The 15436-nt window shown below is 34.9% G+C and overlaps 2 protein-coding genes and 1 non-coding gene across 3 annotated transcripts in view; 1 reads left to right on the top strand and 2 right to left on the bottom strand.

Annotated features, from left to right (window-relative positions):
- The window catches only part of LOC126368358 (protein dachsous), a 409369-nt gene extending 398422 nt beyond the window's left edge, over positions 1-10947 (bottom strand). Inside the window, exon 1 of the mRNA XM_050012276.1 lies at positions 10711-10947. The gene's annotated coding sequence lies outside the window, so the exon portion shown is untranslated. The remainder of the gene's footprint in view (positions 1-10710) is intronic.
- The window catches only part of LOC126368486 (gem-associated protein 8-like), a 200685-nt gene that overhangs the window by 176043 nt on the left and 9206 nt on the right, over positions 1-15436 (bottom strand). The gene's annotated exons all lie outside the window — the stretch shown is intronic.
- On the top strand, positions 11318-11389 carry Trnav-aac (transfer RNA valine (anticodon AAC)). The gene has a single exon. It is a non-coding gene; the product is annotated as a tRNA-Val (tRNA).

Genomic DNA, 15436 nt, shown 5'->3' on the forward strand with positions numbered 1-15436 from the left:
CGTTTCGTTGTTTTTCTTTTTTTTTTTTTTTTTCATGATGTGTAATTTGGATAATAACATTGTAAATCATTTTATTATTTCATAATTAATGTTAGAAAGGTACGTGATTGACATTTAAATTATCAATTTTATTTTGTTTAACTATTTGCATGTTATAATTTGAATAACTAAAAATGTAAACTAAATGTTAAATGCTGACCATCTGCAAACTGTAATACCATTTTTAATAGTTTTAGGCGGATGAGACGTTCGTTATGTAAAATTGACGATTCAAAGTGTAACTATGTTACCTACTGAATAAAGATATTTTTGAATTTGAATTTGAATTTATTGCAAACAAATGATTATGAATAATGAATTATGAATTTCTTGTACTCTGGTCTTATCTGCCTAAAGTTTGCCTAAAGGTTAGGCAATAAAGCTCTTATTACATAAGTCTTGTGTCTTTTTACTGCCGGGCACATCACTCAACGGTAGCCTTGTTAAATAGTGGTACAATCACGAGCATTAATATGTTTACACTTTAGTACCATGTCACATGAACTTTTTTGACAAATTTAACTGTAAGTCTCACTAAATTTAACGATTTTCCACCTTAACTTTCAGAAATTTGCTTCCTCTACGAAAAGAAGAAAAAAAACTTAATAGATAGAAAAAACGATATAAAAAAATAGATAAGTAATTTAAGAAGAAATTATAACATCAGTACGTTAGAGCACTAAACGCTTGTCATAAATTTTCGGGTTTCTTTTTTTCCTCTGATTATATGAGTTGTTTTTCTTTGAATACCCAATATTAGGTATTATTCTTTGGTGAAAACTTGATTGGCTATTGTACTACATATATGTGTTATATTTATAATGTGTTATAAAAGCTGTATGTTTTCCTTAAATAAAAAAAATGACAAATATGTTAGTACGACAGAGTCCTAAAGTGGGTACATTGCTCATGACTGTACCTACTTTATTGGTAGGTTACACTACCATAGCAATCACTAGCTTATTACTTGTGTAAATTAGTCCATTATGTAATTCGAAAGTAGATATCTAAGTAGTTTTATTTTACTAATTATTTTTATCTTGCAATGGCCCCGATTCCCGCAGACACCTCCTAATTTTATTTTAAGTTATACCCGCCATTTTCTTATCCGCCGAAAAGGAAGGGGACGGCTGATTGACAACTGTTAATTTTAAAATAAATAAATGAATGAATAACCCGGGCGAATCCAATAAGTATCTCGATGGTATGCATCTCGTTTGACGTATGCTGTCTATTTAATTCTGTCTGTAAATTTTTAGACGCTTGACTTAGATTTTAGCCTAAAGTTGACGTGTGTTCCATAAATTGTATGCTTGTGGATTACGCGTCCCTTTCTTTTTCAGCGGATAAGAAAATGACGGGTATAACAAAATAAAATTAGATGGTTTGTATAGGAATTAGCACTAATGTAATTAAACAGCACGCATGCAATACATTAGCATGTACTCAGGCCTCACAGAATACCAGCGTCGCGGCTCACGCCGCGGCATAAGCTGAGTGAGGACCTTTTATACGGGACACCATCCACTACACATGGGTAAGCCGACATGACGTCACATTTTAATTTAGGTATAAGTTTCTGTGTTCGTTTTCCATGTTTCTATATAGAAAATATTTCGTGTGTGCGTTAACTTCTAATGTGATGTCATTATAATGTATATATATATGTAATCCGTGTCTGTGGTGTCCTAAATAATAAATGTTTCTTTCTTTCTTTCTTTCTTTCTAGCAAGTGTGTTGAAAAAAATAATTGTATTTGTCAATACTTGCAATGTAGCTGTCATTACCTAACACTTTTACTTTGTTAAATATTAGTGTGTTGCATAATCTTGCTCTTATCGTGTGGGTTGTGAGGTGGAATACCAACCACATCAACCCTGGTGTTCGGGTTATTACTGAGCCACCAAAGTCATGGAAAATGCAAAGATATGGCTCATGTAACGACTACATACTTACATCAGTAAGTAGTAACCGGGAACAATGGCTTAATGGCCTTCCGAAGCACGGATCATCTTACTTTTGGACAATCAGGTGATCAGCCTGTAATTTCCTAAGCAACCTAGGGATCACAAAGTGATTTTTGTGATATGTCCCCATAAGGGTTCGAACCCGGGGCCTCCGGATCGTGAGCCGCTCAACCACTGGACCGCGGAGGCCGTTATCCAGTTGTTACGTAGTAGGAATACGCAATAGAGTGGCGTGGTGGAGGTTGTACGTGGGTAGGCGTGTGCCCTGCAGTGGAGCACACAGGAAGTTAATTTAATCAATACGCATTGGTGTATTAGAGCGAGCAAGAGTATCTGTTTGAACGCTACATCTGATAGAAAGCGCACAACAATGCAATAACCTTTGAGAGTGCGTAACTATTACAATATTTTCGAATAGATAACTAGTTACCCAGGGTTGCCTGGAAGAGATTACTACTTATCAATAAGGCCGCCTACTCTTTTATTTATCTTTTGTTTGTAATGTACTGTGTGTGCAGTAAGGTGTTAGTCACAATATAACATAGCGTCACGCTTCTATCCCCGATGGGGTAGGCAGAGGTTTATAGTATATGTATACACCCACGCCTCACCAGCCATGTATAATTCATAATGTAAAAAAAACATGTCTCATTTTTAAATTGCTTACAATTCTCTATTTGTGGTACCTACCTACTTTAACAGAAATGAATTAAATTAAACTTTCCAACCTCATAGCCATCTGCCTATTTCCCGGCGCTTACATCCATATTCAAATATATTCATTTTAATATTTTTAAAGTTATAGATAACAAAAATTATCTCCTAAGCCACATCCGCCACCTTCGTTGATGTGCAAACATGTACAAAATGAGCTTAACAAAGTGGCATTGTCTGACATAAGCAGGTAGAAAGGACAGGTATAGAAATTTGAAGATTTGAAATTAAGAATTCGATTATTTAATTTTAAATAAAGAAGAATAGAATCAAATCGTGAATGTTTTGAAGACAATAAGTGCGCCGTGTTACCCTACAAGTATAATACCTAGTTATAATTTCGTAATAAGTACTTAAGTAAAATTTTTGACAAGAATGTGTTATGTGTGTCATGTTGGCTAAACTTAAATAAATAAATAATAATTTTCTTAATTGCGTGTTTTGACGTTTTTAAGTTACATTCGTGTTTTGTCATTTAGTAAAAAGTAACTGATTTGATTAGTAGGAAACCAGCCTATTACGTACATTAAGCTAACTAAGGTAAGTATCAGGTCAAGAAACTTTTCAAAAGAGCGTACTTAATTAAACTTATAACTAAAATTGGTAGCTTAATTTATGTAACGAAAATGTATTCGTTTTAAAAACAATAGACGTTAAACTTTTGTTTCTTTACACTCGTAAGTTATGCATTCCAAATTCAAATTACTATTCAAATTGTGACCGACTTTGCATTCCAAAGACACAGCAAACGTATTTCAAATCTTTTTATTTTCTTCTTTCAACACAACAAACATGATAAGCGTTTTTACATGTAAAACACAAAACATATTTTAAGTTTAAGTTATCTCGCGATTTAAATCTTGTTGGTGAAGATATTCGAAGAAAAAAGTAGCGTACATTGCTCGGTTCATAATACTCTTATAGTGGTTGTGTTAAAGGTAATAAAGTGAAGGTTTTATTAGAATAAACCAATGGACAGTGAATGAGGCAGCTTCGCGTTTTAATGCACTAATTACTGCGAAAGATGTTATTTTGCGAAGAGATCTGCGGTAGACCTAAGTTGGATTTGAATTTTTGAGTTCCGTAGGTTGCAGGGCTGCAGCTAAGGACCATGTTATATTAAGACGCAAGTAAGCGTATCAATAATAATCATTTTCATTACATTTACTGTTTTTTTTATACGCTAAAAGTATTCAGAGACGATGGTCTTATTTCTACCGAAATTAGGTACCAAAAGTGACATAGAAAATAATTATTATGACTAAAAACGTTGCTATTAAGTAATACATACTATAGAAATAAAACACATACGTACTTACATAATTAGAAAAAATTAATACAACATAAAAAAAATATATTTTTTTTACTACACTACACCTACTCGAAATGTGTAAGTACGACATTACTGTTGTATAATTAAGCGAGAAGAAAAAAATATTCCCCTGTTAAATGCGGTAAGAAAAAATTATAAAAACCAAACTGCCGGTATTTTCTTTTTAATTTTATTTTTGTCGATATCAATAGAAACTATTTAAAAATAAAAATGCTAAAACGCAAAAAGTTTTTATATCCAATTTCGCTAAATGTTAACTATTGCTGGCGTGGCATGGCTGTATATGTAAAATAAAAAAAAGAGAATAGAACAATAAATGTACTTAATAAATGACAATCGCGGGCGATTTTCCAATGTGAAAATATTTACCTAATATACAAAAATGTAAGCTATTTTCCGTGTAGGTTAGGTTATTTTCTCCCGAGTGATACCTAATGCTTTATAGGTAGTAATACGCTTCCCGACTTGGATGTATTAAATCAGCCTACACCCTTGTTCGCAATCAGTCACATTATTCCCTCGTTAAATAATATAGTATTATTCTTCTCTACCAACAACCTCATTCCTTTACGTAGTAGGTACAGTCATGAGCAATGTAATGTACCCACTTTAGGACTCTGGCGCACTAACATATTTGACATTTAGTGAGACTTACAGTTCAATTTGTCAAAAAAGTTAATGTGACATGGTACCAAAGTGTATACTTAATGCTCGTGACCGTACTGTGATAATGTGAGCTGTTTGAGTCACATCGTCTTCCTGACTGGCGCGTTATTTGCAATTCTGAAAGATAAGTTAGTTGACAAGGAGTTGAGCCAAGTTGTTTCTATCCAGCTTCCCCCTTTTTGACAATTAATTCCAGGAAGAGGAAATGACTGAAACCCAGCGCTGGATGGTGCCATATCATGGCTCCATCACAGCACAAGCTAAGCCATTTCCTTTTGCCTTTATTTGTAATATTTAAAATTACCTAGTTCTTATAGAAAAATATAAACTGTTACCGGCAATAAATTAATTTTATTCCTATTTATTTGTATGTCGTTTCCATATCTCGGGCCTATGGAGTTCCGGACTTTTGGAAGACGTGCGCGGGGCCGAAGCCAACACGTAGAGGCCCCTTAAGGCAATTTAATCTCTAACCATTTAATCTTATTCTTTTCATATTGAATGTCATCATCCCCTTAGCATTATCCCGTTTTTCACAGGGTCCGCTTACCTTACCTGAAGATTTGACAGGTCCAGTTTTTTACAGAAGCGACTGCCTGTCTGACCTTCCAACCCGCGAAGGGAAAACCAGCCCAATACAGGTTAGGTCACATACCTCCGAAAATGCATTTCGGGAAAGTGGATTTCCTCACGATGTTTTCCTTCGCCGCTTAACACTTGATAATCATTTTTGATCCCAATAATAATAATAAAATAAACGTGTTAAAGCCCCTCGAAGTTTGTAAAGTTTAGTGCCTGTCTTTACAGTACCTAACCATCTAACTGTTCAAAAGTACGGAACCCAACAGACTGGCTTAAGCGTAATAACCACATCTTAAACTCGCCGACTGAGGACATTTCTGCATTACCATTCGCTTCATTGCTCGCTCTTAATTGCATGTGTATTTTTTTTAATCGACTCCTTAATGCAATGGTACAACTGGCCACTTCAGAAAGACCGTGTTTTTTTAATGTCGATAGGTTTCGTCTAATAGATATTGAATAGCAATGAGGATTGTGAAGTAGTTTGTAGATATAAGATTTTGTACGGAATTTTCATACCTAATGTAAGCTTAATTGAGCAGGTTACATTGTACCACGATTCTTATCTTACAAAAACAGCCTATATACGTCCCACTGCTGAGCACAGGCCTTTCCTCAATCAACCGGAGGCGGTAGGGAACGTGCTCCACCACGCTGCTCCACTGCGGGGTGGTGGAAGTGTTTTTACGGCTAATAGCCGGGACCAACGGCTTACTTTTTCGGACAATCAGGTGATTCAAGCCTGCAAAGTCCTTACCAAACAAAGGACAGTCTTACAAAGTGATTCCGACTATGTTTCCAGCGGGAATCGAACCCGGATTTCCAGATCGTGAGCCTAACGCTCTAACCACTAGACCGCGGATTTTTATCTTAGACATACTAAATAGAAGTTGTATATTAAAGCAGACTTTTATCATTTCTATCGCTGATGGGCAGAGCCACAAGTTATCAGAAGGTTTACTAATTTCCATACGAATTCTAAAGTTGAAGTCAAAAGTTCACGCCTATATTCGCGATTGGGGTCGTCAGAGGTACATTCATCGGATGGTAAACTAAGTACCCACGTCCCACCGATATTTGTTTTATATAAATCTAAATATGTCATAAATAAAAGTTCTATTTTAAATTATGTTACAATAAATATTATAAATCTTTTCTAGGTTAAATCGCGCCAAAAATAAACAGAATACTATTTATGATCATTATAAAAAATATATAAAATGCCCAAGAGTCTCATGAGAAAAGGGCGGTTTCTAAGCGAATTAGCGTCAAGTATTCGACGCATGCGCCGTCGGGCGGAGATCAAAAATTCCAAATTTTGGCCGTCAGTTGCGCCCGCGACGCGCGAATGAGTTATAGTGAGCGAGCGCACACCGCGCGCATACCAAATTTAAATTATGCTCACTTTTTTTAGCGCGATCTTTTGACAAAATCTTGGAGTTTTTGGCTAGGTTGCGAGGTTTTAGTTTTAAGGGACCACTTTACTGCAACGGGGTGCCATTTGGTACCTACAATATTACACGTAAACTTTTGTGTTCAGACTTGTGGTTACTCTACCTGTCCTAGGAATTATACTCGAACATTTTATGTATATACGTATTTTACTAGTCATTTTTGTTATGAAAAGACAACATTTTGCAAACTACAATATCAAAAAATAAGTACCTATATTTTACTTGCAAACCAAACATTATGATTTATTAGGCCGAAACCAATTATGTGTAATACAAAAAATATATATTAGATCATTAGAAATTATGAATCATTAAATACTTTTATAATAGAAATAATTTCTAATATGAAAAATGAAATAATTTTACATTAAAAATTATAAATAATTAAATACTTTATAGTTAAGTTTGCAACTCTACTTATCCATTAAAAAACGCGTTACGATCCGAAAAAGTAATTAACGCGGTTACGATCCGAAATCACTATTGAATTTCAAAAACTAATCTCACAGCAAACAAACATTTAAACATTCTCATCCACAATATTAAATATTATGTATTATATTACGTGTAATATATTATTATATTAGTTTAGAATATTCGAATGTATCAACAAAATGTCCGTTATGCTCATTTGAAAGGGAACAATAACAACATTAGTTAGCTCTATCCTGTGTGTTCGCTCGCTTTGCATTCAATGCGATAGCATCGGCTGTAGGACGTATCAACACTGTGTTGCTAGACAGACAGCTATTTCTTGCTTTTATATTTATATATTTTGTTTAGAAGTTGCATTCTCTTTAGTTGTTGGTTTTGTGTGAGTTTAGCAATTCATTTCAATAATTTAAAAATCATATTATATTATATATACGTCCCACTACTGGATATAGAGTATACTCCACCACGCTGCTCCAGTGCCAGCATTGGTGGAACATTCAATCAATTCAGATAAAGTACAAAATCAGAATTAATTAAAAATAAATTTTAACTTAAACTGATTAAATAATAAGAAACTTCACTTTCAATAGATGTTATAATATGACCCTACATCGTACATTAAAAATAAAATTTATTCTTGATCGTCTATTCATTAAATATAAAAAATGAGGTAAGTTATATATATATTTGTCAATTTTAAGAGTATTGTATGCGCAAAAAAAAAATCTGTGATATTATAGATGTTTTCTGTTATAATGGTTTTTGTCTTAAAAAGATCTATAAACTCCTACACTAGGCTCACACCATCATTGTAGGAGTCATTCTCTCATTTTATTTATTTATAAATCTTACTACTACCACTTGTGTAAAATTATTTATTATTAAAACGAATTAAAAAAGCTCGATGTATTTACAGAAATAAAATTAAAGTGATGGCGCGCGTTGATGTCTTTTCTACGGCAATGTTTGCAAGCTAAAATTTTATTAATATTCTGTATTCATAAGTTTTATTTTTATTATTTTACTTCAAATTTTGTGTATTAAAGATCTAAAAACAATAATGAGAAACTCGGCTTTTTAATTTATACGTGTATTTCTGTACTCGGAGCAAATAAGTTAATTTTTATTTACATTAAACTAAAAGACACATATTAAACTAAACTAAAAGAACATCTAAAAGATTAAGTTTGATCTTTTCAAACCAAAAACTATGCTTATATGATTTCAGTACTTTATTACATTTAAACCTTTCAAAGCGTATTATGTGTCTAATAATTCCCGCCATAAGCTTTCTCTAAATAATAAGTTATTTTATCATTCGCTGATTTTTCAATTATTCTACTAGTTTACATGACTAGATATGTATTAACTAAACATTCATATTAAGTAAATATATTATATGATCTTCTTATTGTGTGGGTTGTGAGGTGGAATACTAACCACACTGGTTACTGAGCCGCCAAAGGCCCCTAACATGACTCGTGTAACGACTACATACTTACATCAGTAAGTAGTAATCGGGACCAACAAATAATAAATAAAAATAATATATGATATTTCTAGAATATTTTTCTTGGCATTCTTTTCTATTACTATTCAAATTTCATCACGTAGATTTTCTTCATCATCATTGAACACTAACAACACATGACCCAGTCTCAAAAGCATTTCGAAGTGACATCAAACGTTTTTCACTTCACAAGAAATCTTTAAGAAAATGGTTAATTTATTTTGAAAACCGGAATCGGGCTTTGAAATTTAAATAGTTTTTAGTCGCAGCCTCTCAAAAGCCCCATGGAAGCTATGAAGAGCTTTTTCAAAAAAGTTTAGTTTAAGTAAGTAATTCATGACTCCCATGAATTCAAAAGGTTTGAAAGTTTGCATAATGGTGCGTTAGGTTAAGTTACGTTTAAGTTATTAGAAACTGGATGCTTAGTTATCTTTGTATGGTCCGTGTATGACAAGTAAGTGTGTAAGTTATGTTATGATGTTTTACTCTCCCGGCCTAGTAGTTATTGCATCTTAGGCAAACCTACAACATGTCACGTCGAAAATTTTACTTTTATAGATATAATTAATATCACGTGATTACCATGATTTCCCGGTTAATGTCAATAGCCTCGCCCTCTATTACATATAACTTAAGACTTAGCTGGCGAAGTGTGTGTGTGTACTATATACCTCTGCCTACGTGTCTTTTAATGCAAGCGTGATACTTAAACTCACGCCCCTAATGGGGTGGGCAGAGCCACAAGTAATCAAAGACAACTTGCAGCCACTGTTGTTACGATGTCGTAAGCTGGATATGATAAACCTTATGGTGAAAAAGGATCAGCCTATCGCCCATAATATTAGTCCATTATGTAAGAGGACACAATCCCTCTGTCGGTATACTATTCGTTACACAACACACTATTCGTTAGTTCGGTTGTTTACTACTTACGAATTGTATGCAGATAAAATAGATATTATCTTCTTCACATCTGTTCCTCGAATCAAAAAGACTGTTTTATCTATAACAGATACTTTTTAATCATTGATTTGTTACTTTTTCTAGCTCTAATTTAATTTTGTAATTAAGTACCTAAAGTATTAGTGCATGTTGTGTCCACCTGCTTAGTTTTTTATATGTATTAACTGCAAACTGTAACCATGTATCTACTTGCCGTTGGTTGACCAAATAAATAAATAAATAAATAAACTACGCTATGTGTTGCTTTAATATGCATCTGTGATGTAATGCTATGTCTACCATAGTTAGCACTTGACTTAAATCGAACTTATCCACATTTCCCTCGGGTCTAAGCTTTACTCTACCAACGCACAGTGAATTGATTGATGAGAGGAGAACTTTTAAAGTACAAAATCATGATGGCTGTTGAATAGTAGATTAAAATGAGCCTACGAATTCCATAGTTTTGAATCTCTGCTTACCACTCCGGTGGTAAATAGTGTTATAAATTATTATGTTTGTTATTTAACTGTTACACTTCAATAACAATAAATATATTATTTATAATTACACATGAAATAAGCGCACGACTATATCTCAATTGGGGTAGTCAAAGATACATCCATCGCAAGATGAACTAAGTACCCACGCCTCACCAAGCTTTCTGTTTTATTTTATTATACGAATATTTTTATTTAGTCATTTATTGTTGTAAGTAAAAGGCTTTAACTAACTCTAAACTCTAGATATCAGGTATTTTAACTGTTTGTGACCATACAGTGTGGCATGCCAAAGAGGCTCTACGTAAACACTTCACATCCAAGTTACAACTGACCACGTGAACCTAGTCCCTACAACACCGCACCACCCTAAGCTAAACATTCAAGTTTAAGGCTATATTATACGCGTACTAAATGTACCGTTCGTATAGAAGTTTATTAACACACGCCATAAGTGAAATCTAAGGCATCGAGCCTATTCGAGCTTTGAACTTTGAAGCTCTCGCGCGAGTACGACTTAACCGCAACTTTATTAACTTAATACTTATTCAGACTTACGAATACGAACCTCCAAAATCCTTAGTACAACACAATTTCGCTCACAAACATAATCAATTCTTCTGTTTTCGAAATTCGAAACACTGTTTAGTTGACACTTATTAAAAAGAAATGAAAACGGTAAATAATCAAAAGCAAAACACAGCACTGCAATCCGAAAGCACTGTAAATTTCTGACACTGGCAACTTTAAATTTCACTGAAAAAAAAACGTGTGTTTAAGTTCGCGCATGCGTGGAGCGTGCGGGCGCGCGCGCAACAGCGGAGGCACTGACGCGGCCGGCGGGGCGCGGGGCGCGGGACGGCCGGCCGAGGAACAGGTTGCGTCGCATACCGCCCGAACGCCAATTTCGTAGCTCCACGCTCTCCTCTCGACGCTCGATCCGGGGATAAGGTGATAAAAGATAATACGATATTATTCGAAGCCATTCTACGGGTTGTTTTGGAATTCTTTTGAGGTTATCTCTTACCTTTCTGAGCTACCACATGTCTTCTAGTTGAGTGTCATTTATATTCCACTTTATGAGTTTGAATACATGTTTGGATCATAAATAATTAATATCACGTAGTTTCCAGGATTTGCGCCTGGTTATTGACAAAGGGCTAGTCTCTGGGCTGACCTCCGTGGTCCAGTGGTTGAGCGTTGGGCTAACGATCCGGAGGTCCCGGGTTCGAATCCCGGCGGGGACATATCACAAAAATCACTTTGTGATCCCTACTTTGATGAGGACATTACAGGCTGATCGCCTGATTGTCCAACAAAAAGTGAGACGATCAACAAGAAGAACAAGAAGTGGACGATCCGTGCTTCGGAAGGCACTTTAAGCCGTTGGTCCCTACTACTTACTGATGTAAGTAAGCAATCGTTACATGAGCCATGTCAGGGGGCTTTGGCGATTTAACGACTGAATTTCGACAGTGGCGGCTCAATAACAACCCTGACACCGGTCACTTTCTTCCCTTAGTAAAGAATGTACTTACTTAAGTCATAGTCATTATAATCATAAACAGCATTATACGTCCCACTGCTGAGTACAGGCCTCCCCTCAGTCAACCGGAGGGGATATGGAGCATATTCCACGCTGCTCTGGTTGGTGGAGGTGATTTTACGGCTAATAGCCGAGACCAACGGCTTACTTTTTCGGACAATCAGGTAATTCAAGCTTGAAAAGACTTTACCAAAGAAAATTCAGTCTCACAAAGTGACTTCGACAATGTTCCCATCGGGAATCGAACTAGGACCTCCAGATCGTGAGCCTGAGTCTCAAACCACTAGACCACGGTGGCTGTACTTCATGCCCGACTTAAATACTTGATTTCCGTTATTAGTGGCTTCTGTGCTGGAGTGGGAGCGAATAAAAACATAAAGGTAGAACCCATTCCAACATGATGCATAATTGTTATGAGCGATAGGCTGATCCCATATCGCCATAAGGTTCATCATATCCATCTTAGGACTTCATATCAATTGTGGTTGTAAGTTGTCTTTGATTAATTGTGCTTCTGCCCACTCCATTGGGGATTTCGGGCGTGAGTTTATGTATGAATGTATGCTCAGTTACTAATGTGATCAAAGCTTACCGCCAGCGCATACGACCCTTATGTATAATTATCACCGTTCAAATAAGATCAGCAATTACCACAAACATTTAAACTTAATTAAATTTCCACTATAATAATAGTATTTTATGCAACAGTTGTATAAGAAGGGTCAAAAAATGCGAGTGGCGTGAGTTGCGATGTGAGCCTTGGCGAACATCGCAATAAGAGACGCCACGAGCATTTTTTGACCTAGTTATACAACGTTGCATACAATACTTTTTCTACGACGACGTCATTTTTCCTTTTTATTTTATACTTTTTAGTGTTTTGAAACGAAACACAAAAATTTTCCAATTTATTTTCCAACGCGCGGGAAAATGGCGGCAAATGTATACTTTTTTTTTATAGTATATCTATGGCACCAAACAAAGTAAAGGTGCCAGTTTCCAGGTCAAAAAAAAAAAACAACAACAATGCTTTTTTGGCGACATTATAGTACAGTTACACTTTGTAAACAATGCTTTTATAGGCCATAGAGCGTACACTTTTTCAAAGAGTTTAATTATGTATGTACTTATATTAGACTTTTTGGTTATTTAAATGCCAGATTAAAGTAGAGGAGTAGAAAAAATAATATACGCACTCATTTCACAGTTAATTCGATTTCATATTATTTAGCATAAACACAATTTTAATTGCAAAAATTAAAGTAATTATAATTATGCTTTATAATTAAGTTTTGTCGATAAAAAATATGAAATGCTGTATCAACATGCACTAAGATTTACATGTTTTTTTTTATTAAAAATAAAATTCTTTATTGTACACATAGCAAATAACTATAACAAACAATGAAAATTATTATTGATAAATACAATGTTAATAAAATATATAACATAGTCAAATTAAAAACCTACACTACAATACGTCAAAATACACACACACACACACATATATACATAACATATATATATTACATATTACATTATATATTTTAATTAATTATTTTAATTATTTGTATTAAGAATTTAAGTTGTAGGTACCTTCCAAAGCCGAAGCAATCAGAAAACGATGCATCAAAACTTTCGTATGGAGTAGAACCCTCTACGAAACTTACACAGATACAGAACGATAGGCAGAGACTCGAAGCCTTTCAAACGTAGTGTTGGAGGAGGATGGAAAGAATAATTTGATGGAAAATTCTACATGATATCTACTCAGAATCATGGTCTGAACCATCCCTCAAAGTTTCCGTTACGATGTCACTAACATCGTGTATAAACAACTACTACTTTCTACTCAATTACTACTTCGCCTCAGCCATAACACCTTGGGGAATGACATAATTCAAAATTCAAAAATGTTACATTGACCTTCAACTATGTTGAATAAATGATTTTGATTTCTGATTACTAATAAAGGTGCCTGTATAAATAATCGTCACTAATTTAGGATCCACGCTCTTGTCGGTGTAGCATTCTCCATTCTTGTATATCAAAGACCAATTCTTCATCCTTCACTTCCTTATAAGACACGACGTTCGCCTTTTCTTTAATCTGTTCCATGTAAGATCGTAGTTCTTCCCCTTCCTCTCTTTCCTTGTAGCTTCCCTTCTATAAATAATAACATCTGGATATTATCTACTACTCGATAACTTAATCACCAACCAACCATTCAACAATAACCATAACTTTATCATCAACCTTCTTAACATAATATAGGTAAGCCACGACACGACGCAACTTTGTAATATTATGACATTCCTATGTAAAAATAACGTTAAGTTCAGATTACACATGAACTCAACATCTTAACCGTAAAGTGATGGGAAAATCCACTTCCTCGCTCTGATTACGAGTAAGTGGGGGTTAAAAAGCCACATTGATTCAATTCACCTTAAAAGAAATATTGCTAAGTATTTGATATTTGTTGTTTTTTTTTTGTTATGTTGGTATCATTATATTATGTTTGTTGCACCAGCCCGTGCTCCAATAAATAATCTTCTTTCACCCTAAAGTTGCCTGGCAGAAATTGCTGTTTAGCAATAAGGCCGCCTATTGCGCTTATGTTTTATTCGTATGTTTATGTCCTTTGTATATGTTGTTGTGCAATAATGTATTATTGATTGATTGATTGTTGACATTGCGCTCTTACTTTTATATGCGAAAATGTCAAATGGCAATATTGGTTTTTAGTTGAATTGCTTCAATGTGGTCTTTTTAGAGGCTTAAATTTTGTACCGGGTGAGAGCCCTCAGCGCTCCCCATTTGTCCGGCCAAGTACTTAGTTAAAGCCATCTGCAGCAAATCTACAATAAGTCACGGCAAAAAAAGAAGGCCTTTTGACCCCTAGAAAACCAGAATGGTCACCTAACAGATATTAGCGCACAACTCTAGTTGAAACTAGAAAATTATACCTTAAAGCTTCCTTTAAAATAAGAAAAAAACCACCAGTTTTTTTTTAAATTCTATCTATTGAACCAATTGAATGAAATCTAGGACCTGAAAGAAAAAAGTTTTACCTTTCAATGAGTGATTATTAGTCACATAGCATCACGTTTTAATCAGAATCATTTATTCAACGTAATTATCATGGATAAACTTGTTGAAGGTCAATGTAACATTATTGAATTTACGTCATTTCGCAAGGTGTTACGGCTGAGGAGAAGAAATGACAAGAAACTGCAACAGCAACACATCTTTTAAATCAATGAGGGTACATTACAAGTTATTTAATAACTAGAGGAACACATTCATTCGTTTGTATTCCCAAAGGGATAGGCAGAGCTGTATAGTATATACACTCCTCGCCAGCTATTTTTAAGTCCGATGTAATAAGCGGCGAACCTCATCATCATCTCCCTAGCATTATCCCGTTTTTCACAGGGTCCGCTTACCTAACCTGAAGATTTGACAGGACCGATTTTTTACAGAAGCGACAGCCTCCAACCCGCGCAGGGAAAACCAGCCCGCTACAGGTTAGGTCACATACCTCCGAAAATGCATTTCTCGGGATTATGGGTTTCCTCACGATGTTTTCCTTCACCGCTGAGCACGTGATAACCATTTATGATCCACACGTGAATGGCGGCGAACTTATCAATGAAAAATGTAGAAAATTACCTGTTTGTGTTTGTGACATAACTGACGATGAGTGGGTGTGTATACTCTAAATCTCTGCCTACCCCTTCGAGGA

This window comes from Pectinophora gossypiella, chromosome 7, assembly GCF_024362695.1.
Source record: "Pectinophora gossypiella chromosome 7, ilPecGoss1.1, whole genome shotgun sequence".
Lineage (NCBI taxonomy): Eukaryota > Metazoa > Arthropoda > Insecta > Lepidoptera > Gelechiidae > Pectinophora > Pectinophora gossypiella.